The sequence below is a fragment of the Mesocricetus auratus genome, unplaced genomic scaffold, assembly GCF_017639785.1.
Source record: "Mesocricetus auratus isolate SY011 unplaced genomic scaffold, BCM_Maur_2.0 Super-Scaffold_100004, whole genome shotgun sequence".
In the NCBI taxonomy this organism is placed as follows: domain Eukaryota; kingdom Metazoa; phylum Chordata; class Mammalia; order Rodentia; family Cricetidae; genus Mesocricetus; species Mesocricetus auratus.
In genome coordinates this window covers 84060111-84085817 of record NW_024429189.1, presented here as the reverse complement: position 1 = coordinate 84085817, position 25707 = coordinate 84060111, and the positions used below count along the sequence as shown (strand labels likewise).

The following is a 25707-nucleotide window of genomic DNA, read 5'->3' as shown; positions in this document are numbered from 1 at the left end:
GGTTCCCATGGGTAAGCAATGAAACCATTTGGATGCTTCTCGGTTACTGGTTTTTCAGTCATAGATACGGGGAAGACCATGGGAGGTGGCATAACAACCCTCGCGGTGTCTGAGAGGCGTAGGCAAACCTCTGTCATGACCTGTTGCTAGTACTTCTGATTCTGGTGTATCAGATTGGAGATCATCTGAGACCTGCAGCCCATTGACCATTGCTTCTCTCAGTGCTTGTACTTCCTGGGTCAAAAGTTTTTCTAAGGGCTTCACAGAGTCTGTAAGTTTCTTAGACTCATCGTTTATACATGATTCCAAGCATTTAACATTCTCATCCTTAGATATTATTTGAAAGGCATGTAAGTTGCCTTCTGGGAACTGTGTTCTATCTAATAGCCCATCATTATCCTCAGACATGGAATGAATTGTTTCAGTAAGTTCACCAATCTGATGTTTCAGTCTTCGAGTTCTATTAATTGAGTCATCAGACATGGAACAAGTTGTATCTGTCAGCCTGATAATGTTCTCCTGAATGGATCCTATTGTGGCCATGAGGGTAGTAGATTCAAGTTCTAAGTTATCTACTTTGTTAGACATTTCCCTGTTGACCTCAAGATTTTAAATTTTTGTCTGTAATTTCTCAATACTTTGCACAATTTCCCTGCTTTCAGTCCTATTATCAAGGCCTATTTTCCAGGATGTTATATGTACTATGAAGCTAATCGTTAGTATTAGATATAAATATATTTGGGGCATGTTATAATCCTCTCCCAGGAGGTCATTCATGTAATACGCAATGAGATCTCTAACGTCCTGCATTGCAAGATTATCTGCCATGGTACAGAGTAGGTAATCTTATCACCAGTTTAAACTACCCGAATGGAAAACTTACCTCAGGTTGAGAAAATGATTTTTTACCTGCAGTAACTACTATTTGCCAGCGGGTGGCACATGTGTGCCACCAAACACTGCTCCATAGTGGGCGCTCTGTGTTTTCCCAGTGGAATCTGAAAAATCCTAAGTATCTTTTACTAAATTGGATTTGGTAAAAGAAAGGGAAAAGAGCCCATCGCAGATTGTGGGAACCAAAGCGAACACCACACAGTGCCGCCCTTCAGCAACCGCTGAGAGAGGCACGACTTGCAGCCAGGGGGAGCCGTGGTGTTTGGTGGCTGTTCGGGGGCACCCGTTCTACAAGCTCCCTGGGGACTGGGGCTTGCTGGACTAGTGGACAGAAGGGCTGGGAGATGCGCGGTCTCCTGGAACGCCGGTGGCCTTTGGGGCAGCCAGAGAACAAAGGAGATGCCACGCCACGCCATTTCCCAACACTGAGCTGCTTTTGGGCCTCGGTGTGAGCAGCTGCTCCCGGGTGGGCTCAGCCGGCTCCTTTCATGAGGTTCCACTGTGGAGGAAATGGGGCATGTTGGGCTGGAGCTGACAGTGGAGAACAAAGGAGATGGAACCCTGTTCAGCGGAAGAGAGCAGGGCCAAGTGGGAGAACTGGACTGAGTTGGGAAACCCCAGTGACTTAGGAGGGCCTGGGGCACCTAGACGCAACGCTGGGCTGCAGGCCATGCACATAGGCTGGAGGCTGGCACCAGGCTGGGGAGGGAGGTGGAAGGTGGGGAGGCTGGGTAAACTTACTTCCTGACACCAGATAATGTGGAAATATTAAGCTACACAAAATAGGGATGTCCTATGATATTTTATTGAGGGAGAAATCACTTATGTGAGAAGCCAAGAAAGCCAAGAAGCAAAGGTCTGCACGCTGCTCTCCAGGATGCAACCAGAACCCAAAGAGAAAGTGTCTCCTTCCCCCCAGGCTCTTTTATCCCCAATACATTCTGTGTACCTGTGACCACTATGGCCACGCTATGGGTATGTAGATCTCTCCCTACAAATCGTAATTTCTATGAAGAGTTAGAGAAAAGCTAACCTGAACCCTACGGGTGAGAGGAGGTGTGAGAAGCAGAACCAACCAGATAATGCTGAGCAGCAGAGGAGCCTTCTGTCCACCCTCCACAGTGGAGCCAGCCCCTCTGGCTGAAGGCAGAAGGTGAGTGTGTATGGGAGGAAACCGAACCCCTCAAAACCTCCAGGTTGGATTCTCTGGGGAGGAGAGAAGGCTGGAGGTTTCACACGCATTGAATACAGTTCCTTCCCTTTGGTTGTCAGCTCCAAGACGACTGCAGGCCATGACCCAGGTGTTGCTCTGCACTGAGAAAGAAGCAACAGTAGATGCTTCTCGCTCTGTGCGTGGTGCACAAAACTTGGTCCCCTTTTTCAAACGTAAACCTCACAAGCCTATGGATTAAGTGACTCGCATGCCATCTGCACTTAAGAAACATGAAGCTGTGGGCTAGTGTGTCTCCCAGGGTTGCAGAGCAAGAGGTGGAACCCAGCCAACACTATTTGAGGATTCCTGAATCCTCAGACAGACCTGAGGAGACCAGAGCCTGGGAAACACTGCCATGCTGGTGTCTACATTCTTACAACACAGCACCCTCTCAGTCACAGAAAGCAGTGATTGAATTTCACAGGCAAAGAACCTGAGTAGTTACACCACGTGTCCTCTTTTTCCACTGCCAACCCCACAAAAATTACCAAGGCCCCAGAACCTAGACCTGTAAAGGGAAGCTTTTTCCTTGAGAGAAGCCTTCCCGACAGCCTGGTTCTAGAACCGCATCAGTCCCAAATAAACACACAGGAGGCTATATTAATTATGAAGCTGTTGGCCTTGCTTGTTTCTTACTGGCTAGCTCTGACTTAAGTATTTATCCCATAATTGTTAATCTAAGTATTTTTCTTACCGGAGAGGTTTCTGGGCGTCCTACCCCATGGCGTTACATCTTGACTTCCTGTGTTTCTCCTTCCCAGATGAGCCAAGTAGTTTTCCCGCTGCCGAGCCAGAAGCTGAACTCCGGGAAGAGACCAAGACTTCCTTTGTGCTGTCTTTTATGCCTTCCCCTGTAACGCCCCCTAGCCATGCCCAAAAGTGGGCCTGGCTAGTGACGTAGTTCACCACCTACATACGTATACGTGTTTACGTCCGTAGGTATACGTCTTTAGTCATGCTTAAAGTGGGTGTGGTTAGCGGTGTGGTAACCGCTCTTTTATTACCTCATCTGTATGCGCCTCTAGTAAGTCACATGGTTAATGGCGGCATACAGGCTTCCTCCTACATAGACCAAGCCCCTAGACAGAGACTATGACATCACAGGGTTTGGAGTTTCTAATCAGAAGAGGTGATAACAGGTGAATGGATTCACTTCCTTGTCTCCACTGCATACTGCCAGAGCCTGGGTTATAAAGGGGGGGGGGGAGTCAGAAGCAAGCTGTAAAAGATGGTTCAGACAGCACAGCATCTCCCAGGGCACCCTCACTACTCACCCCTGCCAATCCTCAGGTTGCATCCTCTATGGGTCTCTAAGGAAGAGAGAATACATAGGATTTGAGAAGAGGAGAGAGTAGCATGCTCTCCCGAAGCATCCATGTGACATTGCCCTCATCTGCCCGCAGGTTCTGCAGAGAAACAAATAACAGCCAAGGGCAGGTCCTGCAAATCCGTCAGTCCTATGGATCTAATGTCATCTGACACATTAGCTGGACCTTTGGACAAGTTGCCCACCCCAGGAGGACACATGGCAGAAAGAAGTGTATCGTCTCTTGGATTCAGCCTAATTCTTGCCTTGTGTCCTCAGATTGAAACACATACTATACTGCCTTTGAGCCCACGGTTTCTGGTCTATATAGCGAGGGTACTGTTAATTCAAAAAACTACTTTGGGAAGCAAAAAAAGTAAACTCCATCAAGATCCTGGTGATTGGCGAGTGGTGAGAGGTGTGCACCACACACCAGGGGAAGCATCTGGGGTCCCTGTGTCCTTTCTAAGACAGAGTCTGGCAAAGGGAAGATGCTGGAAGCAAACTGCAACAAAGAAGCGACACCAATAGTGCCAAGGAGGGCACAACTGGGAGGTGAGATGTTCACCTTTTGTAGCAGCACCCAGTCAACTGTGCTTCCCCTGCGCTGTGCAAAGGAGGTAGGGTGTGTGCAGGTATAGAATGCATTCATCCTGCTGCTGTATTCATATGTAAATGGTGATGTAACAGATTGGCTCAACTTTAGCAGCTGCAAACACATCATTTAGTTCTGTGGTCCCACGGGACAAAAATAAAGATATCAACAGGAACGTGCCCCTCTTGAGTGCCCCAGAGGAAAATCCAGGCCCATGCTTCTTTGGCTGTTGTCAGTTGCATGGAGTTAGGGAGCTGAGGCTCCTGTTCCCTTGCTGGCTTTAACTCCTAGAAGTCTCTCTGATCTTTTCGTGGAGGCCCCAGTGTCGGAGAAACAGAATTGGAGCATCTAAACCTCTTTTCATTCCTTCTTTCAACATTTTCATGATCACATTTCTCTGCCTCCACCTAAGGAAGGTCGTTTGCTTCTAAGCAGTGGACTGAGCTCACCAGAATAAGCCAGAGTAAATTCCCCAGCTCCATCCATAATGCTAACCACATTTACAAAGTCGCCTTTGCCTTGTAAATCTTCTGCATATTAGGATCTAAGTATCTTATTCTATCTGCCACCTCATTATGTATTCAAGTTTTTATTTTGTGCCTTAATATGAGAGGTGAAGTGCTGGGTGTTGATGTCAGATGTTATTATCAGTGGGACTGAGTGGGGGAGGAAGTATGGGATGGATAAGGGGTGCCATACACTCTACCTTCTGGTTAGCGTGAAAGGTGACAAAAAATTCAAGGTGAGGCAGAACTTCTCCCATCTCCTTCTCTCCAGTCCTCCTCTACCTTCCTCCCTGAATTATGCAAGCCGAAGCCCTGGTCTGAAATTTATGGACATCTCTATTTTGGGTACACCATTTCTCTAGGAATCATGCATGGGGTTTTACCAGGACACTGGCAATGGTTGTATTAGGTCCAGAGTTAGCCATACCATAAGTCTAGCAGTAACAGGTAGTACCCACTGTACCCGGAGAGTCCCTGAGATGCAGATGTCACACCTGCCACTTGCCTTGGTTCCTGGCCACCCTGGGGATTTGAAAGCAAAATGCCCAGGTCTTCCCGGCATAGCAATGTGGTATAAGAGAGACAGAAAGAGGACAGAAAAGGGTTGGTTTCTTACTAACCGAAGCCCCTTCCGGTGGGGGCTCTCTGGCCTATATTTTGAAGCCCCAGGGCTCATGGGAGCCTCTTGCTCGCTGGTGTTCTCTCAACCACAAGGATGGTGAGTCAGCGCGGTGGTTAGCTTTCAGATGGCAGGTTGCAGCTCTCAGCAGAGTTCCAGGTGGGGCAGTTGCCTGAAAGTCAGGCCTCAGTGCTACCCTGCTGTTCCCTGCAGTCTCCAACCTCCCGGATAGGCTGGCATCCTGGCTACAAACCTAAGAACAATTCGTCTTGCGCAGTTCCCTGTTCCTCAGAACCATGGCATGAGAGGAGAAGGGTAAGCTAGAAAAGAAGGCATCAATCCAGTCTGACACGAGCCAGCTAACATGTGGCCAGCAGGAAGGAAACCCAGACCCCTTGCTCCAGACCAAATATGAGTGTGAGGGAGGTGGAGGGGCATAGGCCGTCCTCTGGTCCAGAACACGTATGCAGGAGCCAGGTGCTGACTCCTGGGTACCTGATGCAGTTCGAATCACAAAGCCGCATGCCGAACAGCCAGACTCCAGAAGCAGAGGCAGCTACCAGAAGGGCTAGCCAATACCCCTGAGTTAAAGGGTTCTTGCTATTTATACCACAACCCCCTCATGCTGCCTATGATGTCACTTCTGCTCCATCAAATTAAAATTGTTGGCAAGGGTGACATTTATGGAGTGGCTTTTAAATCTTTCTTGTACTTCTCTTCACAGATAAGTCACTAACAGTGGCTGTTAGTTTCACATAACAGTTTGCAGCTAGGAAGAAACAAGGTGTGTATATGTGAGATAAAGCTGGAGGGAGGGAGGGAGGGAGGGAGGGAGAGAGGGAGGGAGAGAGGGAGGGAGGGAGGACCCTGCAAAGGCCAGAAGAGGCATTCAGATCCCTTTGAGCTAGAGTTACAGGAGGTTATGAACCACCCAAAGTGGATGCTTGGAATTGAACTCCAGTTCTTCAGAAGACCAAGAAGCACCCTCAATAGTTGAACCATCTCTCCAGCCCCCTTGATAGATTCTGAAAAGTATATTTTATCAGTAATAGATAATATCCTTGTCTGGCTGTCATATTCCTACCTCCATTCAGCCTCATTATTAAGGGCAGGAGTTTTAAGGTATGAAAGGGTCGATATTCAGGAGAGTCCTCCTCAGATCATGTAATGGAATCTCAGATACACTAAGCCAGCGGCTCCCAGAAAACCATCCCAGTTCAGTCACATCTACACACTTGGTCACTATATGCCTCTGCGGCTTTACAAAGTTATGTGGAGAGTCTAATGTGCATGGCTGGCACTGGGACTCACCAATCTCCACCAGTCTCCACTACAAACAATAATATCAACCCATCAGCATGGAGGGAAAATGTTCTGGAGCATGTGTGAAGGCAGAACATATTTCTTCAAGAGCAGACAAATGGAATTGATGATGGGATGCCCAGAAACACGGACCCCCATCTTGGGAGCAAAATCTAAGACACTGAGGTAGGTAGAGAGTAAAGGCTGTAGTGGTCTAGGGAGATGGCTCAGTTGGTAAAGCGCTTGCCTTGTGAGTGTGAGAACCCTAGTTCAGTCCCTGAAACTGAGTTTCAAAAGCTTCTCATGGTGGCACATGGATCCCTGGGGCTCACTGGCCAGTCAGCCTAACCTAATTGGGAAACTTTGGGCCATTGACAGACCCTGTCTCAAAGAAACAAGATGGTACCCGTGAAAGACACTTAACTTTATACTCTGAACTACACATGCACACACACACACACACATACACACACACCAAACACACCAAAGAGGACCTGGTTCTTACTATGTTATTGCGTAACTGAAGTCCCCAGTCCAGGACCATCCTCGTCTGGAACCTTCTGTAAAGGAGTGACAGGAGGCCAGAGTGACCAGCTTCACCTGGCTTTCGTTACCACCTGGAAACATCCCCAGTAGCCTGGTCATCAGCAATGGCTGGAAGTCTAGCTCAGATAAATCTGGGCAGCAGACAGGAGCCATACACCGGAAGGGAACTGGATCTTACCACCAAGGGACCAACCAGAGGGCTTTGGCACTGGTGGCTTGACTCGGTGCAGACCACTCTCCGACATGTGTGCAATCCTTGAGCTCTACCCACAGCACCCCATAGACGGCTTGTTAGGCCTGTTACAGATTGCGTTGTTTGTTGTTTCTTTTTTTAATGTCCTCAAAGTCTTCTCCAAAAATGCAGCCCATCATCAACAGGGAATTGCCAATTTACAAAGAAAGAAAAGAATTGGGGAGATAGGCTAGGTTAGAAGTTCGGGTGATTTTAAAAATAATAGTTGAATTCTGTACGGTCTTAGACTTAGATAAAAAGTTTCTAGTAATTTTGCTCATCTTTGCAGTAACCTCAGTGACTAATGACTCAAACCACTGTTTCAACTGAATTTAGTCTTCTGGTCAGTAATTTTCCACTTAAGGTCTCTGAATCAAGCATGAGGAAAGTAATTAGTATTTGACCATCACAAAGCAAGAAAATTTGTCATGAAAATTGGTCTCCAGAAATACTTCTATTTTCTTACACTGTGCCATAAACTCGGAAGGGACAGTTGAGAAGTTAGCTGGTGGTTTTTTAGCTTGCATCCAATCCTGAGGGCCTTAGTTACTAGAGCAGTATCCAGGATCTACCCGAAGGTGGCGCTCAAGGGTGCTGCTAACAACATCGGAACAGGTAAGGCCAACATCTGCGAAGAGGAAAGTGGAGTCCAGACTCTTCTTTCTGGTAAGATAACTGCTTTAAGTTAATGTACCGTGCAAAGCTTCATCACGCACAAAGAACAACAGCATACACAAGACATAATAATATAAAGGCAAATGCTGTGAAGGAGTTTCGAGCCTGCTGAGGGCGACTACGGGACGGGGAGTGCATTAGAGTCCACCATGGCTGTCGGCTATTCCTTACAGAAGAATCAACTTGACATTTACTACTTTTTTTTCAAGCACATCTTTTCCTATTCCTGTTTCACACAAGTAAAATACACTTGTACACCTTGCTGGGTACAAACGTCACTGTGTGATGGAACGCTACCGGAGCCGCTTCCTCAGTACTGGGTCTGTGAGCCCCAGTGCAAAACTTACCTGTTGAGACCGTTCCACACTGCTACCAAATTTGGATTTTCTGCCCTATTGCTTCAGCTGGTGTCCTCATATGTATCCTGGTGGTGTCCTTGCTTTGAAGCCCTGTGCTTCCTGGAGAAGCTTAACCTTCTCTTACATTGGTGACAACTGTCCTTCCCTCAGATTCATGTTCCCTCAGTAACCATCCCCACCACCCCCTGACCTCCGCCGCTCTAGGCTAAGTCTAGCCTGGAATAGGGCTCCACAGTACCTGATCTTCATTCTTAGAAGGTCCTAGACATATCGAGGGTTGTTCTGAGATTTGGCTTGCCGCTTTAAGAACATGTTAAATCTGGCGGGGGACACCCCCTTCTAGGATAGTTACCATTTACAGCACACACCGCCCAGATTTTGAAGAAAGTGTAGACTTTCTCCCTTCGAGGGCCTTCAACTAGTCCTGACTGTGAATGCAGGAGAATGTGCAGGCAATTCGACACTGATGCCCTTCATGGTTTCCAGAACTGTAGCTCCTGCCAGAAGGAAGACTTCCTTTAATCTTCCTTCCTCTCCACAGCCTAACGGCCTGGCCCTGCTTTCCACCACCTGCCCTGCCCTTTTCATTTTCTTTCTTTCAAGATTTGCTTTCACAGGGGTGCCCTTAGAACAGCAGTTCTCACCTGTGGGTTAGGACCCCTTGGGGTCAAAGAATCCTTTCACAGGAGTCACCTATGACCACTGGAAAACAGATATTTAAATTACAATTCATAGCAGCAGCAAAATTACAGTTATGAAGTAGTAATGGTAATAATTTTATGGCTGGGGGCCACCACAACATAGGAACTGTATTAAAGGGTCACAGCCTTAGAAAGGCTGAGAACCACCCTGGAAGAAGTATTAGTAGCTCCGGAAAAGGGAAATTAAAATGTAGACTTGAGCTTGGTGTATAGTTCAGTGATAGTGTACTTGTTAAGAATGCACAAGGCCCCAGGCTCAATCCCAGTGCTGCAAGAACTGAGGAGACTTCTGGAAAGGTAACGAGTCATATAAGGGACTGAGGAACACACTTTCCAGCTGAAGCCATGCTGATTCCCTAAATGTACACATGTACCTGTTTTCAGTTACAGATCTCACTTCTTTTGCCAGTAGACATGACCCAGACCAATCACAGGTCTCTGGAAGGTTCTCATTAATACAAGGAGCTGTGTCTTCATTCTAACTTGGTATATCTCTTGAAAACAGCCATGATTCAAGGCTCCTCTTCATACGTGAGTTCATGTATCCGGAAGGCTGGCAGAACACCATGCCAGAGACAGAAAATGGGAATAGGATGTGTAAAGGGTTCCACCTTATTTCCAATCAAAACCATTTTTCTCCCAAAAATCCTTCCCCCAAAGTCAGGAAGCCATGGAGGAACCAAAACCCAAGGAGACCTCCTGCTCCAGGGCAAGGCACCAGCACCTTAAACTGTGGGCTGTGATTCCATATGGGACTGGGTGACTAAAGATGGCTTAAAAAAAAGCAGGCAACAGTGAAAGGTTTCAGAAACATCAAGCATGTGATGGATCTGATGCTTTACACTGTGTGGTTTTGCTACAGGCTTCATTCTGAACACACAACATGCAGGCTTTGCTCAGAGCATGCCATCAAACCAAGCAACACCAATAAATGTCATTGAAACACCTTGGCTCAGATTCCAGACTACGCTATAGTACCACCTGCAATGTTTGTACTGTTCATGCTAAGATCTCTGCTCTTATAGAAACAGAATGGTTTGATGACAGAAAGCAAAGACTCGGTATTTCCCTGCTATCATTCTTCAGATTGTGGCAAGCTGGTATATCTTTCTACTGCACCATGTTCAAAGGTTTGATTTTTTTAAATTACTATTTGAGTGGTTGATCTGGATTTCATAAAACATTGCTAAATGGATTTTGTCTTAGGATTAGGATAGTCTGTTCAAAAATCTTACGAACTGTCCCTAAGCAAACTTCTTCTATTCAGTGCTATGTGTTTACACAAAGTGGTATTGTCAGTATTAACAATTAAATAATCAAATTATCAGTAAACTCTGAAAACCTTGAAGATTCTATGTGCTTCAGTACTAAATAGTCAACCAATATTTACTTATACAAAAACAAACAAGCATGTTTCCTTAGTATGCAAATTTGCTTACATCCTTATTCAGTCACATTATACATTTACAAAAGACTTGTTTTAAAATGACATTTCTTTTGTGATTTGCATAGCCCTTCTATAGAGTCATGTAAAACTACCTCTAGCAAAAATGGATCATGAGTGAGAAAAGTCCTGGACACTCATGTCACCAAGGTGGATGCCCAACCTTTAGTTGGTATTGCTGACTGTGGTTTTCCTGATCTGCGAGGGAGCAAGACTCTACATACTTGTTCTACAAAGGCTTGAACATTTGCCCAGTGTTACTAGGCCCAGCCCTATGAGACTTGGTTGGACTCACACAAGATCCAACTAGAATAACTGGTTCCTTCTGGGTGTGGCTTTCCACAAAACTTTCCCTGTTAGCTCTCTGGACAGAGGAGTGTGGGTGGGGTCATACTATTAACATTTCCATTTTAGGACAATGGCACTGAGGTGTAGAGACTCCCAAGCCAACAAAGACACAAGAAATTATGCACAAAGCCTTATAATAACCCTGGTGAAAGAGTAACTCAATTAAAATGGCTATCACCACCGCCTATGCTCTGTGTGTGGAGGTCCATGGCAAATGGTACATACACTCTGACTTCTCTCACCCTCTGTCAGCTGATGTGGAAATCACATGAGAAACATGCACAGGTCCTACCACTAGGAGAATGAACACATTTAAAGAACCCTATCCTGACCTTCTCTACAGCACACACACACACACACACACACACACACACACACGTGCGCGAGCCTTCATCCAGTGGTTTCCATTTGGAGCCCAAACAACAGTCATGTCCAGGTGACAAGTGTTCTTGTCTTCTCCCCCAAAACCTCCAGACATGACACTGGGATGTGTTATTCCAATTTAGAGATGAAGGAACCAAAGTGTAAATGATTTGCAATGACCTAAGCGAGTGTCATAGTGGAGATTAGGAGGAAATAAGTTTCCACTGTCCAGCTTCAGAACAACCAGGGAGACTCAAAGCCTGCTGAGCAAAGGAGCCTGGACAGAGTGAAGGGTGTGCTCCAGTGAGAACTCTAGCTACAGGGCTAGAGAGACGGATCAGAGGTCAAGAGCACCTGCAGAGGACCTGAGTTCAATTCCCATCTGAAATTTCATTGACACACTCCGCTGTCTTCTTTCAGTTGCCATTCTGGCCTTCTGCACTCCCACGGGACCCCAACAGGAACTTCCTGCCAACTTCTGGGCTTCTTCTAGTCTGCTTACCAAGACTCACTGAGATCCTTCCCACAAACATTCCCAGTTGTTACGTTAATGACCCCACTTCTCTGGTGCCAGTTTTCTGTGCTGGACGTTTACCGCCATTACAAATACCGACAGAAACAACAGAAGACACTATTGGTCTGACCCATGGTTTAGATGTTTCAGTCCATGGACTGTTCACTCCACTGCTGTGCACCGGCAGTGAGGCTATCCTGGCAGAGGGAAGAGCTGCTCACTGCGTGGCAGCCTGGGAACAGAGAGAGGAGAGGAAGAGAGAAAAGCGGGGAGAAAGCTAGGAAGAGAGAAGAGGAGGAGAAGAGAGCCTTCATTCCAATTCTTACTTAGATCTTTGACCATAATATTTCTAATTTCTACATTTGATCAATTTCATTAATTACAAAAATACTCAGTGGGACACTGACTTCGATGCATGAATAGAAACACTGAGACTGGAAGCCAGGTGATGTGCTTAGGAACACAGCTTGCAAAGCAAAACCTTGTACCCTAATTTTTCAGGTTCTGGCCCTGAACTCGCATCCAGTATTTGCCTACAGTGAGGGGATACCTTCCCTGTGCCAATACAGAAGTCCTCTGAGCCTCACTTTCTCACTCCTTACCTGAGCTGCCTTGCCAAAGTACCCTCCGGCCCTCTTCCATGATCCTGGGTACAAATATTTATACAGCAAGGTTAAGAAAGGAAAAAAAAAAAACACCTTAGAATGAAGCCGGCTTTCCCGACTGTAGTCCTCCGACTTGCCCATTGTGCTTTCCGTGTCGGCATTAAAGTAGAAATAGTTCTCTTCAGCAACAGAGTACCTAGCTTAAACACATCTAAAGCACTCCGCTGGAGGAGACACAGTCTAATTTTGTGCTCGCACACCTCGATGGTACTTGTGACACTGGGCAAACCCTTTGAAGAATTCTAAGAACTTTCTCACAGGAAAGAGTGGCTTGGGGCCCCTTAGCTGTCCTCTCTGGGCTCCTCTGAGCTCAAGGTTCTGATGTGTGTAGGTCAGGGCTGAAAAAGGACGGTTGCAAGAGGAAGGCTGATGGGAGAGTGAGCATCAAGGGAAAGATGGCACACGATAAAAAGCTGGTTATTTAATCTAAGCCTCCTGGGAGGTGGGGCTCCTTCACCGTAGAGCAGCGGGTGCATTCTGACGGCGCTCACTACAGTGGAAACGGATCACTGGAGAGGCTGGAAAGAAATGGGGCAGCAGGGACTTACAGCAGAAATCTGTGGGACAGCAGCACAGATCACGGAAGCAAGAGTGACACAAGGCTCATGCAAACGTGGAGGGACAGCCAGAACACCACAGAGGAGGCCTTTCCCTACCCTTCCTAATTTTGCAAACTTGCGTACATTCTAGAACATTTCCAGGCCCATTTCTCCTGCTAAAGGGGGAGCATAGCAATACTTTATTTATGTGTTAGCCCCGATAACTGAAGGTTAGCCTGCATAGAAGTATTTAGCCCATTTCTGATGTAGTTATAACAGGCAAGAAATTGAAATTATAAACAATTAAAATGCAGGCCAATAGTACATGATTGTGATCTCAGCTCTTAGGAAATGAAGGCAGGAGGATAAGGAATTCAAGTTCATCCTTCACTACATAGTGAGTTAGGTTCCATGAGACCTTGTCTCAAATAAACTAACAAACAAACAAATAAAATCGCCCTTCCCAATTCCCAAAAGTCTCTCATCTCACTGTTTTCTGTTATTTTTAGAAATGCTGTTTCCAATGTACACATATTTGTACATATATTTCCACCACCAGGCAAAGCCATACCATTCTCTCATCATTCCTCATGAACAAAGCAAACTCTGCAGGCAAACGTCTGTGTATCAAGACTTACTTCTACCATGTAACTAAGTTCTATTCCTCCCCCCCCCGGTTTTCTGGGAAATGCTTTCCTTAGGTTGCTCCTCCCAGTGCCAAGAACACAGCACCATGGTTTCCACTCCACTAAGCCATAATGGGGTATCCCAGGGAGATAATAGATTCTGCCCAGCGAGGGACCACTTACAGGAATCTCTGAGTAAAGGGTGCCTGTGCAGAAACCTCACTAATGCACTCTTTCCATTACCCTTCTCCAATTTTCCCTGTCTCCCTCTACTACCTTCAATCAAGCAGTGCTCTTTACAATCTCTCATCTGCCCCCAGGGTCGTTAGCTTCCATCTGACACAGTCAGCAGTCAGAGCCAGGCTGACTCTTCTCAGAAACCTCAGATAATGTTTTAGCCAATGTGGCTGTCTGCCTTGAATGTGTTCAGCTTTGACAAAAGCCACTTGAACCCGGATTTTAAAACCCAGATCTTAAAAGAAACACCATGTTAGAAGAAAAATGGCCACAAGCTGTATCTGTTTCCTGTTTCCTGGAGGAGGGGGTGAGTAGGCCAGAAGTAAGGCTCACCAGAATTAGATTGGTTTATTTTGCAAACAGTTTAGAATCTCTGGGTATGTCATTTTAATTCAGTTGTCTCCTATCAACTCTGAGGCCCCAAGGCACTTCAGCAGCTCTTTCATTAGCCTAACTGGATAAGGAGTTAACAGGAATGGACCCAGAACCCACAGGACAGCTACGAGAGGCACCTGGACATACATGTAAGGCCATAGCCAACAGGGCAGCCACTGTGTGCCACCCAGACAATCTCACTCCTGAAACTTTAAAACACATTTCCCATTTCTCCACACACGCACTCAAACTCCCCAAGGTGGATCAAAACCTTCTTGGCCTTTGTCACTATACAGTTTAGAAAAAAGTGTTATCGTTCTGTTCCCCCATGTTGAGCTACTTCATTTAAAATAAAAAGATGCATCATTTCTCCAAAGCTAATAAAGATTTAAGAGACTAAAAATAAGAATATCTGAAAGTGCATGCTGATTGTGAAAAGTAATGCGTATGGATGTGAACCAGTCATGAAAATGGCTGTGAGGGAGCAAGTCTGTGTTTGCTGCACACTGTCAGCCCAGGACAAAGTTACTTCAGGCTGTATGTACTCACTGGGTGAGAATTTGCAGTATTTGCCAAGGAAGCAGAATTCAGGATTCTTGTGTGCACCCACAGAGCACAGTGAAATGAACCAGGCATAAGACATAGCCAAACCTCTGGTCAAAACCAAAGTCACCAGACTCACATATGTTACAAAAGCAGTTTTCTTTTCAGGCTTCCATGCAGCTCAATGAAGTCGCTGCAAACCCCCAAGGTTTTTCCCACAGGGAAGAGCTGCTGTCTTCTGACCATCTCCAGTATCTTCCTACCAACTGCGCTTCATGCTCGTGCTCTAAGAGCAATGGGAAATACCACAGAGTGTAAAGAAGAAAATCTCAGGTTCTTGCACCAAAATCATCGAGTGGTATAAAAAGATTGAAGGGACCTTTATCCTATTCCTGATCAGTGCCAACCTCTGTAATATATGGAACCTAAAACTCCTCTAACATAATATTTTGCAGTTTTATGAAACTTTCTATTGTGACTTTTACAGAATTAAGAGACAAAGAAGATAAGATGTTTTAGCATTTATATTTTTCACAATTAAATGCATACTTAAAGTAACTTTATGCAAAAAAGTAAGTGTTCCTGCAATATGTGTGTACTGCCAACAGATGGCATCAAAAGACACCACCCACCAGACACCTTGCTAGGAGATGAGAGGATGAGGGGGACAGTAATGGGAATGGCTTGTGTGTGTGTGTGTGTGTGTGTGTGTGTGTGTGTGTGTGTGTGTGCATGCACACGCGTGCACGATTCTCAAGGAAAACATTAATAAGAGAAAGAGAAGCCAGAAATGGAGGGTGGGGCAAATGGCAGCCAGCTGGGTATTTGCTTAAGGGATCTCTTCTCCACACAGATACCAATTCAAACACCTCACACCATTTTCACAGCAACTAAGGAAGCTATGCAAACATCTGCAGCACCCGGTTTCAGTATGAAAATCAGAAAAACATCTTGAAGAAGGCAGGAAGGAAGCCTCACCCATCTGCAACAGCAAACCGGGCCATGCAGGGGGGAAGAGATGCTGCCTGCCCGCCTGCCTCTCAAACTGAAAGAGAACTGAGCCCAGTCTTTAGACTAAACTCTCTGCCAGGCTCGCCACGTAGCAACCGAGTGACAGACAGGACACTAGGGCTCTGTTTCTAGGCAGAATATGCAGACACTAGCTCTGGTCTCTTGACCAGGTGGCCAAGGGACCACCTCTACCTTCCTCCTCCAAGTTTGAACAGATAGTACCAATTAAAGAGGCTTAAGTCCTGAGCCTATCTTTCTGCAGCTGGTATACAGCAGGAGTAACTCAAGCTTTGCATCACCTGGGCAGCCTCTACACCCCCTGTCCCAAGTCTGGACACATGGGGAGAATTAAGACTCCAGCCATTGAGATGAAGGACACAAAGGTAGATACTGAAGTGGACTTAGGCCTATGTCTAGAACCCTGCTAGGGTGGGTACGACTTAACACTGGGCCTATCTGGACCAGAGCATGTAGATGACACCTCCAGAATCTCCCCCAGAATGGGATCTTGGCGCCCTCTAGTGCTGAAACAGCAACAGCACACCAACAGTAATCCGATGACAAACCTGGGCTTGTGGTACCTAGTACTGTAGTAGAAGTGTGCAGATGCTCTGGGACAAACAGATGTCTTGCTTAGAATTGTTGGAAAGATGGGAACAAGAGAGGCCAGATTATGAAGACTAGTGCAGAGCTAAATCCATCAGCTTTCAGATGACATGGCATGTCAACAATCACCAAGACATTTAGGACATATGACCTATCCTGTCCAACAAAAGAAAACACAACGGCATAGTAAGCTCTCAGTTGGGCAATTACCTAATGCACTTTACAAAAGAAAAACCAGGGTGCGAATAGAAGGAGGAGGCCACGCCTCTAAACTCAGCATATGGGAGGCAGAGACGGGCAGATCTCTGTGAGTTCAATGTCAGCCTGGTTTACATAGCAAAATCCAAGCCTGCTAATGCTATGAGATCCTGTCTTAAAAAGAAAAAAGTCAAAGTCCACAGGAACAATCTAATTCTGCAAACGTTTACCAGAGAGAAAAGATGAATTTTTTAAAACCGAAGCAGAAATACTCAAGCATAGTAGACTAAGAGATAAACACAAAATAGCATCCACTGCATAATAAACCAAGCAGCAGGGAGAAAAAGCTTGAGGATGGGTAACAAGAAAACACAGGGTCACAACAGAAGGGTGAAAAGGAGCACGAATGGAGCAAATGCGTGGGAGCCCAGGAGCAGCTTTCAAGAAGCAGGTGTGTGACTCGGGTGTAGTAATGTAGTCCCTCAGTCCCAGCTGCTTGGGAGGCTACAGAGGAAGAATTATAAGCTCTGGAAAAGCTTGGGCAACTTGGTGAGACCTTCTCTCAAGAAAAATAATTCAAATTCCAACTGTGGAGAGCAACTGAATGCAAGCCTTGGCCTTTCTTTTTGTTTCTTTTCTAATCTCTATGATCACTAACGCATTATAATCAAAACATGATTTTTGTAAGTCGTATGGTAGCCATAAAGCAATTCTAAAATAGATACACCAAAATAATGAAGACACAAAAGACACTATTTCTGGGGGAAAAATCACTTAGTCACAAATGAAGAATGTAAGAATGGAGGAGAAAAAGGATTTATACTGAGAATTGAAGATTGATTGGTATCAAAATGACAATAGCTATACATGGCCTATTGTTAATGACTTTAAAATTAAAATTAATGACAAAGGGCCCAGAAACCAATTAGCAGAAGGAAAGCATCAACTCCTGCAAGTTGTCCTCTGACCTACACACACACACACACACACACACACACACATACACACACACACCATGTGCATGCATATACTCAGTCAATAAATTAGTTGAAAATATTTTACATTAATAATAGATCATATCTTCCAGTTCAAACCTAAAATGACTAAATAGATTTTTAAAGACCTAACTACAGACAGCTTTCCAGGCAATCATTTCACCTCTCAGCACACAGCCTCTGATGGGAGACTTGTGTGAGAGCCTGTGCCCCAAAAGTGAAGACTAAGGAGGGCTGAAGTAAAAAGCAAGCTGTACTTCCGTGTCTGCCCCAGGGAGACGTGTGGGGAATCAAGGCTGGTGAGGTTAGTCCAGCCCTTCTCATTCCCAGGACAGTAAGCACGAGGGCGGAGCAAAGTGTCTGCTTCTTCTGGCAGACACGGGTTCTGGCCAGGGGAAGGCAGGACTCTGGAAGAATCATAGAAAGAATTTTCATACATACCTTTCATCCTGGTTGTCTACTCACTTCAAAGGGTTGTAGCAAAAGCAGCAAGTTCTTTCCTACCTATCTCAGCTTCAAGGTCTACTTCAAACTTCAGCAAAGGAGCTCCGTAAGTCAGATTTATAGTTAAGATTCCCAAAATAGAACGGGTATCCTTAACCAAATAGTAACACTCTTTTTTTTTTTCGAGACAGGGTTTCTCTGTATTGTTTTGGATGCTCTCGAACACTCTTTAGGAAAATAGCAAAGCTTATAGTTGCCAGTTGAAAATAGGAACACAATTGACAAGAGGATAAAAATTCAGCCTCCAAGATAATTAAATGAAAATCCCATAAGACCAGCTCTGTGCTTAGGGCTTTACACACTTGGCCCACACTTTGTAGGTATGTGTGTGTTTGTATTGTGTGCTATGTATGATACTGGGTATTGACCTCAAGACCTTGGGCTTGCTAGGCTCTCTCTCTCTCTCTCTCTCTCTCTCTCTCTCTCTCTCTCTCTCTCTCTCTCTTGCTCTCTCTCTCTTTCTCCCTCCCTCTCTCTGTCTCTCTCTCTCTCTCTGTCTCTCTCTCTCACACACACACGCACATACATGTTAATAGCTAGGATCTACATATGAGAAACGCATTTTCTAAAGCTAGAATATGTTTCTTAAAATTATAATTTCCTATTCCAACCATTTTCTTGAAAATGTCAATATTTCATTTTTTCTTTATGGCTGAATAAAATATTATTGTACATGCATACCATATTCTTTTTAGGACCCTGTGTTTAAAGAGAGAGAGAGAGATATTATTTGATGGGAAAACCTAAGTTGTTGATTTTGAGAGACTTGGTGGGGGGAACAACCCCTAGACTGAGCATCTAGCTTTGGGAAGCTTTGGCAAGTTGTTGTACTGCTCTATGCCCCAGTTTTCATACCTTTACATGAGGACTAAATGATGTTGCTCTATGATTTCAATGAGCAAACATATATAAACCTTGGAACAATGCCTGGCACATAGAAAGTGCTAAGTAACTAGATACTATCTTAACATGCCCCCATTGATGTAAAAGTTGTAAGATGCGAAACAGAAGTTTATTTACAGTCCTAGTCAGATAGACATTAATTTGCCATTAACAAGCACCTCAGGCAGAATGGTTTAAGCAGAGATGGACCTCTTTTTGTAGTTCTGGAACATACCATATTTTAATCATTCATTTGTTGATGTGCATTTAGGCTGGTTCTACCTATTTCCTGCCTATTACAAAAGGTGTAGCAATAAATACAGATGTTCTAGTATTGCTGTGAAGGACTTAAAAGTCCTTTGAATACATACCCAGGAGTGGTGTATCTGGGTCATATGGTAATTCTAGTTTATTTATTTATTAATTCATTCATTTATTGGTTTTTCAAGACAAGATTTCTCTGTATTGTTTTGGAGGCTGCCCTGGAACTCACTCTGTAGACCAGGCTGGCCTCGAACTCACAGAGATCCACCTGCCTCTGCCTCCCAACTGATGAGATTAAAGGCATGCACCACCAATGCCCAGTGGTAGTTCTATTCTTATTGATATATTTTTAAGCCCTTTCATTAAAGTCAAAAGATACACAGTCTTTTTCCCTCATGCTATACAATTGTTTAGTGACCTCTTTTTCTTTGAGGTTTAATTTAAAAAGATTGAAAAACTAGTATGTAAGGTTTCCATACATCACTCACTTTGAAAATAGTTCCAATTACCAACTATAAAGAATTCTTTCTGATCTTCTCAAAAACATTACTGCCTTGAAGCTTTGGTGGTAAAAATCAGTCTTTAAGTTCTGAGTCAAATGTATTAAAAGAAAGTCTTGGGATGTTTGTTCTCAGTAAACACCTGCCATTTATAGGAAATTCTCTGGAGAGATTTCTGTATCCTTCCTTGTTGCCTATTTAACAACCACTGGAAAAGTGCTGTTTCCTCCAGTTCTGTAGACACAGGGTCATAGTTCATCCCAGAAAAGATATTTTTCTGATTAATTTATAATGGTGAAACATTATAGAGAAATTCTTCTTATGAAAAATGGCATTAAAACATTGACTTGGGGTTGAGATTTTGACTTTTGTTTTCTTTTACAATGCGAAAGCAAAGAGAGGTGTATGATGGAGGAACCAAACTAATGCACACTTGGTTAACTAACAATGGAAATAATAGACACCTGTGGAACTTTTGTTTGCTTTTAACAAATACCTCAGTCAATGAAGGTGATTTACATATGGAAAACATCCGAGTTTTCTTTATCCAGTGAAATACACAAATTAGTGATGAACTTTGAGACGTAGACACCCATGTACCCTAATCACTAACAAAAGAAGAAACCTCACTGTCATTCCAGGAATTTTCTAGTCATTTCTTCCTCCTCTCCAGAGAACCAACTCTCTGCGTTCTGTTACCAAAAAGTTGTTTTGCTCAGTTTTTAACCGACATAGGTTAAATCCTATGATTTGCGTCTTAGAGTTTTCTATTGCTGTGATAAATCACCATGATCAAAAGCAACTGGGGGAAGACAAAGTTTATTCAATCTCATGGCTTGTAGCGCACCATCCAGGGAAAGCAGTGGCAGGAACCTGGAGGCAAAAACCAAAGCTGAGCCGCTTACTGGCTCGCACCTCACGGTTTGCTCAGTTTGCTTCCTTATGCCACGCAGAACCACCAGCCCAGAGGTGGCACAGCCCACTGTGGGTAGAACCCATCCCCATCGATCACTAAGAAAAACGATAACTGACCTTTAATCCCAGTGCTCGGGAGGCAGAGGCAGGCAGATCTCTGAGTTTGAGGCCAGCCTGGTCTATAGAGTAAGTTCCAGGACAGCCAGGACTGTTACAAAAACACTGTGTCAAAAGAAAAGAAAGAAAATGCCAGCTGAGCTTAGACACTCCGATTCAGGCTCCACCCAAAGCAACTGACTTCAGAAGAAAACCAAAAGCGCAAGAAATAGGCTGACCATAAACCAGACCTCAAGTTGGGCTCTTACCAGCATCATAAACCTCAATGTCACAATGTCTTCCCTGTCTATACAGTTCAGTTTGTCCTTCACATTTCCTTACCTCCAACTACCTTTAAACTTCAATCCATCAAAAAACAAAACAAAACAAAATCTCAAAAACTTATGCCATGTCTACAACTTCCTCTCCTTACAAAAAATCAAGACCCATCATCTCTGAGAAGTCTAACCATGAGTCTCTGTCACTTGCCTTACTGGGACTTCACCTCCCACACACTGTAAACAGCCAGCAACAGTGTGACTTCATTTATACATTGCCTTTTGCAGAAGACAAAGCGGTTCCTGGGATCCGTGTAATGTTTCATAATACCTCAATTCCAAAAAAACACACTAATTTGTTTTAAACTTAAGTATATTTTACACATGCTCTTTAGGGTAGACACAACAAGAGCTGCTTGTTACAGACTTTTTGATGAGAAAGTACACCTCCAATGGCTGTTTTCGAGGATGCTGGACAGATGGAGGCCCTTCCAGCCAAGGAAAGTCTGAAGAGGCTCTCCTGCACCATGATATTTACAGGAGATTCTGCCTAAGCTGCATCCCTTCAGTAGAACTGATGATCAGAAGAAAGCTAAGTGAGCCATCTGATAGGGTATGCAAAATAGGTGAAGTAACATTGACACTTTAGGATACTCTTTAGCCCACCCATTAATTCAGAGACAGGAAGTGGCATTCGCCCATTTCCTTGCTATTTGGGAGGTACAGAGTCTGGTCCTGGGCAAGAACCCCCAGTTCCTAGTTTATGATTGGTTTAATTTACTAAAGGAGCTAAGTAAATAAAGAAAGGTTCTGTGTAGTGGCATCTTGCCTGTGAACCTGCAACGGTGGCCACACCCCTTTGGGCGTGGCTTCAGGTACGAATAGAAGTGGAAAGAGGAAAGTGTGATGTGCACTCTCTTTTCTCTTGGGATCTGATCTCGGAAGATCAGAGAAACGCTGCAGTGGTTCTTTATTGTTCTGTGTAAGTTGTTCCCCAATAAACACCCATTTATCATTTATCTTGGGTCTAGTGAAATCATTACACCCATGCCTTCAGTACTGTGTTGTATAGCACGCACACACACACACACACACACACACACACACTGGCCTTGTCACCACCCAACTTCTTTTAAGACTGTAGTTATGAAAATTGACATTCTAGGCTGTCATCTTTGTTCTTTCTCTGCCTGGGAAGGCCTCTACACTCCATGGCCCTAGTAGTGCAAAAACATTTCACCTCCGATGGGGAAATCCTGCATCTACATGCTCTTAAGCACTGACACAAGCTCTCATTTCTGCGAGCATATTTCTTGTTATCTGTTGGTATTATTTCTTCTAATTTTGTGAATAAAATGTAATTATATCATTTTTCCCCTTCCAGTTTCTCACTTCAAACCCTCCCATATACCCCTCCTTGTTCTTTTTCAAATTCATGGCCTCTTTTCTTTTGCATTAATTGTTGTTACATGCATATATGTATATACATATACATTCCTAAAAACAACCCACCGATCTGTAGAATAATACCTGCAGGAGTGTTTTCAGGGCTGAGCCATTGGTATTGGATGGAGCCTGTATGTCTTCATCCAGATCAATAGCCGCACACGCTGCCATTCTGGCTCATGGAGACAGACGAGCCTCCAGGGTGAATCTGCTACCCTCACCAGGTGTGGCTCCCCTCTGTGTTCAGTTCTCCCTTCGCTGGGGCCTCAATTCACAAACATTTTTATTTCTCTTTTAGAAAAATAAATCGACACCGTGGGTTTGTTTTTAAGGCATTAAAACGAAAATCTTGATTGCCTATATTAAAGTATTGCCATCTTTCTACTCACAAAACTCTGCTGTGTGTGTGTGTGTGTGTGTGTGTGTGTGTGTGTTCTGTATTGTCCATGTCTCTCAGAGACTTCTTGGAAGTTATTGGCTCAGAAATAAATATATGTTTGGGGTATTTTTTGTTTGTTTGTTTCTTAAGAAAGAGCCATAAGCTGGGCAGATGGGTATAGTGAGTGATACACAGCTGTAATCTCAGCACTTGGGAGGCTGAAGAAGCCTGGGCTACATAGAAGACCCTCTCTCAAAATTCTAAGAGGAAAGACAGGCAGGCAGGCAGACAGACAGACAGACAGACACACACACACACACACACACACACACACACACAGATGGTGGGCCTCTCATTGTTGACCATGCATGAGGAAAAGGTGAGATCACAATGACTACTGACAGCCCTCTCGCCTCCAGAAGAGGATCCATGCTTAAGATGAACACCCAGCAACTAATGGAAAGAAGTGCAGAGACCCACAGCCAAACATTGGTGGAGTTCTGGGAATCCTGCAGAAGAGCTCAAGGACATCACAAGAAACCCCACAGAATCAACTAACCTGGCTTAGGAACTCGAGTCTGAACCAACAACCAGGGAGCCTGCATGGGACTAACATAGGCCCTCTGCATATATGTGACAGTTGTGTAGCTTGGTCTTTCTGTGGGTCTCCTAACAGTGGGAGCAGAGGCTGTCTCCAATTCTTTCAGTGACTTTTGGGACCCTACTCCTCATACTGGGTTTTTTGGCCATCCTTAATACAAAGGGATCTGCTTAGTCTTTCTGCAACTTGATATGACATATGTTGCTGATATCCACAGGAGGCCCGCTCTTTTCTAAATAGAAACAGAGAATGAGTGGATAGGGGTGGCAGAGCAGAAGTAGAGGGGAGGAACTGGGAGGAGAGGAGGGAGGGGAAACTGCAATCGGGCTACAAAATAAATAAATAATTTAACAGAAAAAGATGAAGCCAATACTGGAGATGCCACAGAAGAAAGACGAGAAGAATGCAGCAGTACCTAATGACATCAGCAAGACACTGGGTGCACCAGCCCTGAGGCAGGGACTTCTCTGAAGAGTCTGCCTCATAACAAATACATTTCATATGGTGTGAACACATTTGTTTTGGTGTCCTTAACTGATGCTGGGATCTATAAAGTCTTCTGTGTCCACAGAACTATACAATCATTTTTCCTATCTTGAATGACAGTCTAGAGGCATTACTCAGTCACCCAGTAAACAAAATGTAGGTTTTACACATAGTAGGTTCTATGTGGTATATTTAAGATGAGTACATTCTTTGTCATTGGGAGACTACTTAGAGCAGATACCAAGTTCCTTTTCTCTTGAGTCTCTGCCACCTTGGCGGCCCATTTTGGGCAACAAATGCTGTGGAAATGACTTTGTCTAAGCTTTGAGGAGGATCTTTAAAGATTTTCAAAATCCACATGGAGCTTGGGATGTTTCCTCTTGGAACCCAGCTTCCATATGAGATGTCTGCCCACCGTGTGATCCCTGTGCTGTGTGTAAGTCCAAAATCATCATCATGGTGTGGGGAGATGTGAGTGTTTGTGTGTGTCTGTGCGTGCATGCGCGCGCATGCTTGCATGTGTGTGGGGGGGAGCAGTATAGAGAGCAGGCATGAAATCCTAGTTTGAGTTAAAATAAGCATGTTCTAGCAATCCTAGGCAGCATCTAAATGTCGATAAGGATGAAGTTGCTCTTCTCCCTCCCTCACAAACCACCCTTCCTCTATTAAGTAGAGGGATTCTTACTACAGCTTTCCTGAAAACTAGAGTATATGAGAGAGGGAGAGATGACGAAGGGAGTGTGTTTTTGGGTCGCCTGAATACTATCCAGATGTGAGTGTGCAACACACACACGCACACACAGCCCACTCCCACTGTTCCCTCATCTCACTCTGCTTGGCTTCCTAGGACTGGCATTTGTTCTAACATTCGTCACAAAAGTAATCAGCGGAATCTGAATTAACCACCCACCTCTTTTAAGCTAAGCAGACATTTTGAGCTAAATTTATTTTAACTAGGGATTTATGAGAGGAAAGTCGCAGTTCTAATTAAATAAGTATTAGCCTCAAACGGTGTGAATAATGACCCTCTGGAAGTGTCCCAGTCCCTAATAGCTAATTAACAGCTCATAACCTGTCTCTCTTGGTGTCCCAAGGCAAGTGTGAAAAGGAGGCCATGGCTGATTAACGAGATAGTCTCAAACAGGATTAAAGATGGAAATTGGATTTTCAGACTCCAAACCTGCAAATCCGCACGATATGAAAAATAAGATTGTTTGTGTAGCATCCTGAACCACCACTGTGGGAACAGCGAGTACACCGCTAAAGGCATCGATCGATCGCTCAAGCCCTCAGTGGTCCCTTTCACGGTGACACAGAGGACAAGACTGCCCAGCGTGAGGGAAGTGGCCTCCCACTGTCATCAAGTCCAGAAAAGTTCAAGATGGAAAGCCACCTAACCTTTACAAAGATGAGATCTCTCTTTGTTGTGTTCATGTTTTGAACAAGTATTAAAGCACACTGACAGAGCATTAGAAGCCAATCAACACCCATTTCCATCTCGGATTCTGTGGCTCCATGTAAGCGTACACGCTGGAAGACCTTTTCCTGTCCCTCAGTCAGGGGCCTGAGTGGCTCTCCAGAAATCACTGTGGGCTCATGCTCTCCCACCTCCCATGTGTACTGTCCTTGCACTTACCACAAGAAGCTGTTAAACACTCAGCTGTGCTTCCTGGGGAAAATGCAGTGGTGGTGTTTTGACTCCTCTCTCTACTAGAGAGACTTGCTTTGCTTCTACATGGCTCATAGCTGTGGTCTCACCCTTTAAGCCCTAGGTGGGACCTTGCTTTTAGCCCACCACCCCAAGGAAATGACACAGAAACACAGCCAGGCTACACAACCAAGTGTTTCCACATTCCCCAAGCACCCACCCCATCCCCAATCTGTGCTCCTTGCTTCCTCCGATGGAATGAAAGATAGACCAGAAAACAAGAACTTGGTACCACA

The 25707-nt window shown here is 44.7% G+C and overlaps 2 long non-coding RNA genes across 2 annotated transcripts; both read right to left on the bottom strand.

The window, feature by feature from the left end:
• Positions 1-3065: 3065 nt before the first annotated feature.
• LOC110342148 lies at positions 3066-5926 on the bottom strand. The gene is made up of 3 exons (XR_002384157.2): positions 5135-5926; positions 3382-3417; positions 3066-3290 (listed from the first exon to the last, which is right to left on the bottom strand). It is a non-coding gene; the product is annotated as an uncharacterized LOC110342148 (long non-coding RNA).
• A 110-nt stretch (positions 5927-6036) lies between these two features.
• LOC110342145 lies at positions 6037-12306 on the bottom strand. The gene is made up of 3 exons (XR_002384155.2): positions 9323-12306; positions 8892-8949; positions 6037-8744 (listed from the first exon to the last, which is right to left on the bottom strand). It is a non-coding gene; the product is annotated as an uncharacterized LOC110342145 (long non-coding RNA).
• Between the last annotated feature and the right edge of the window lie 13401 nt (positions 12307-25707).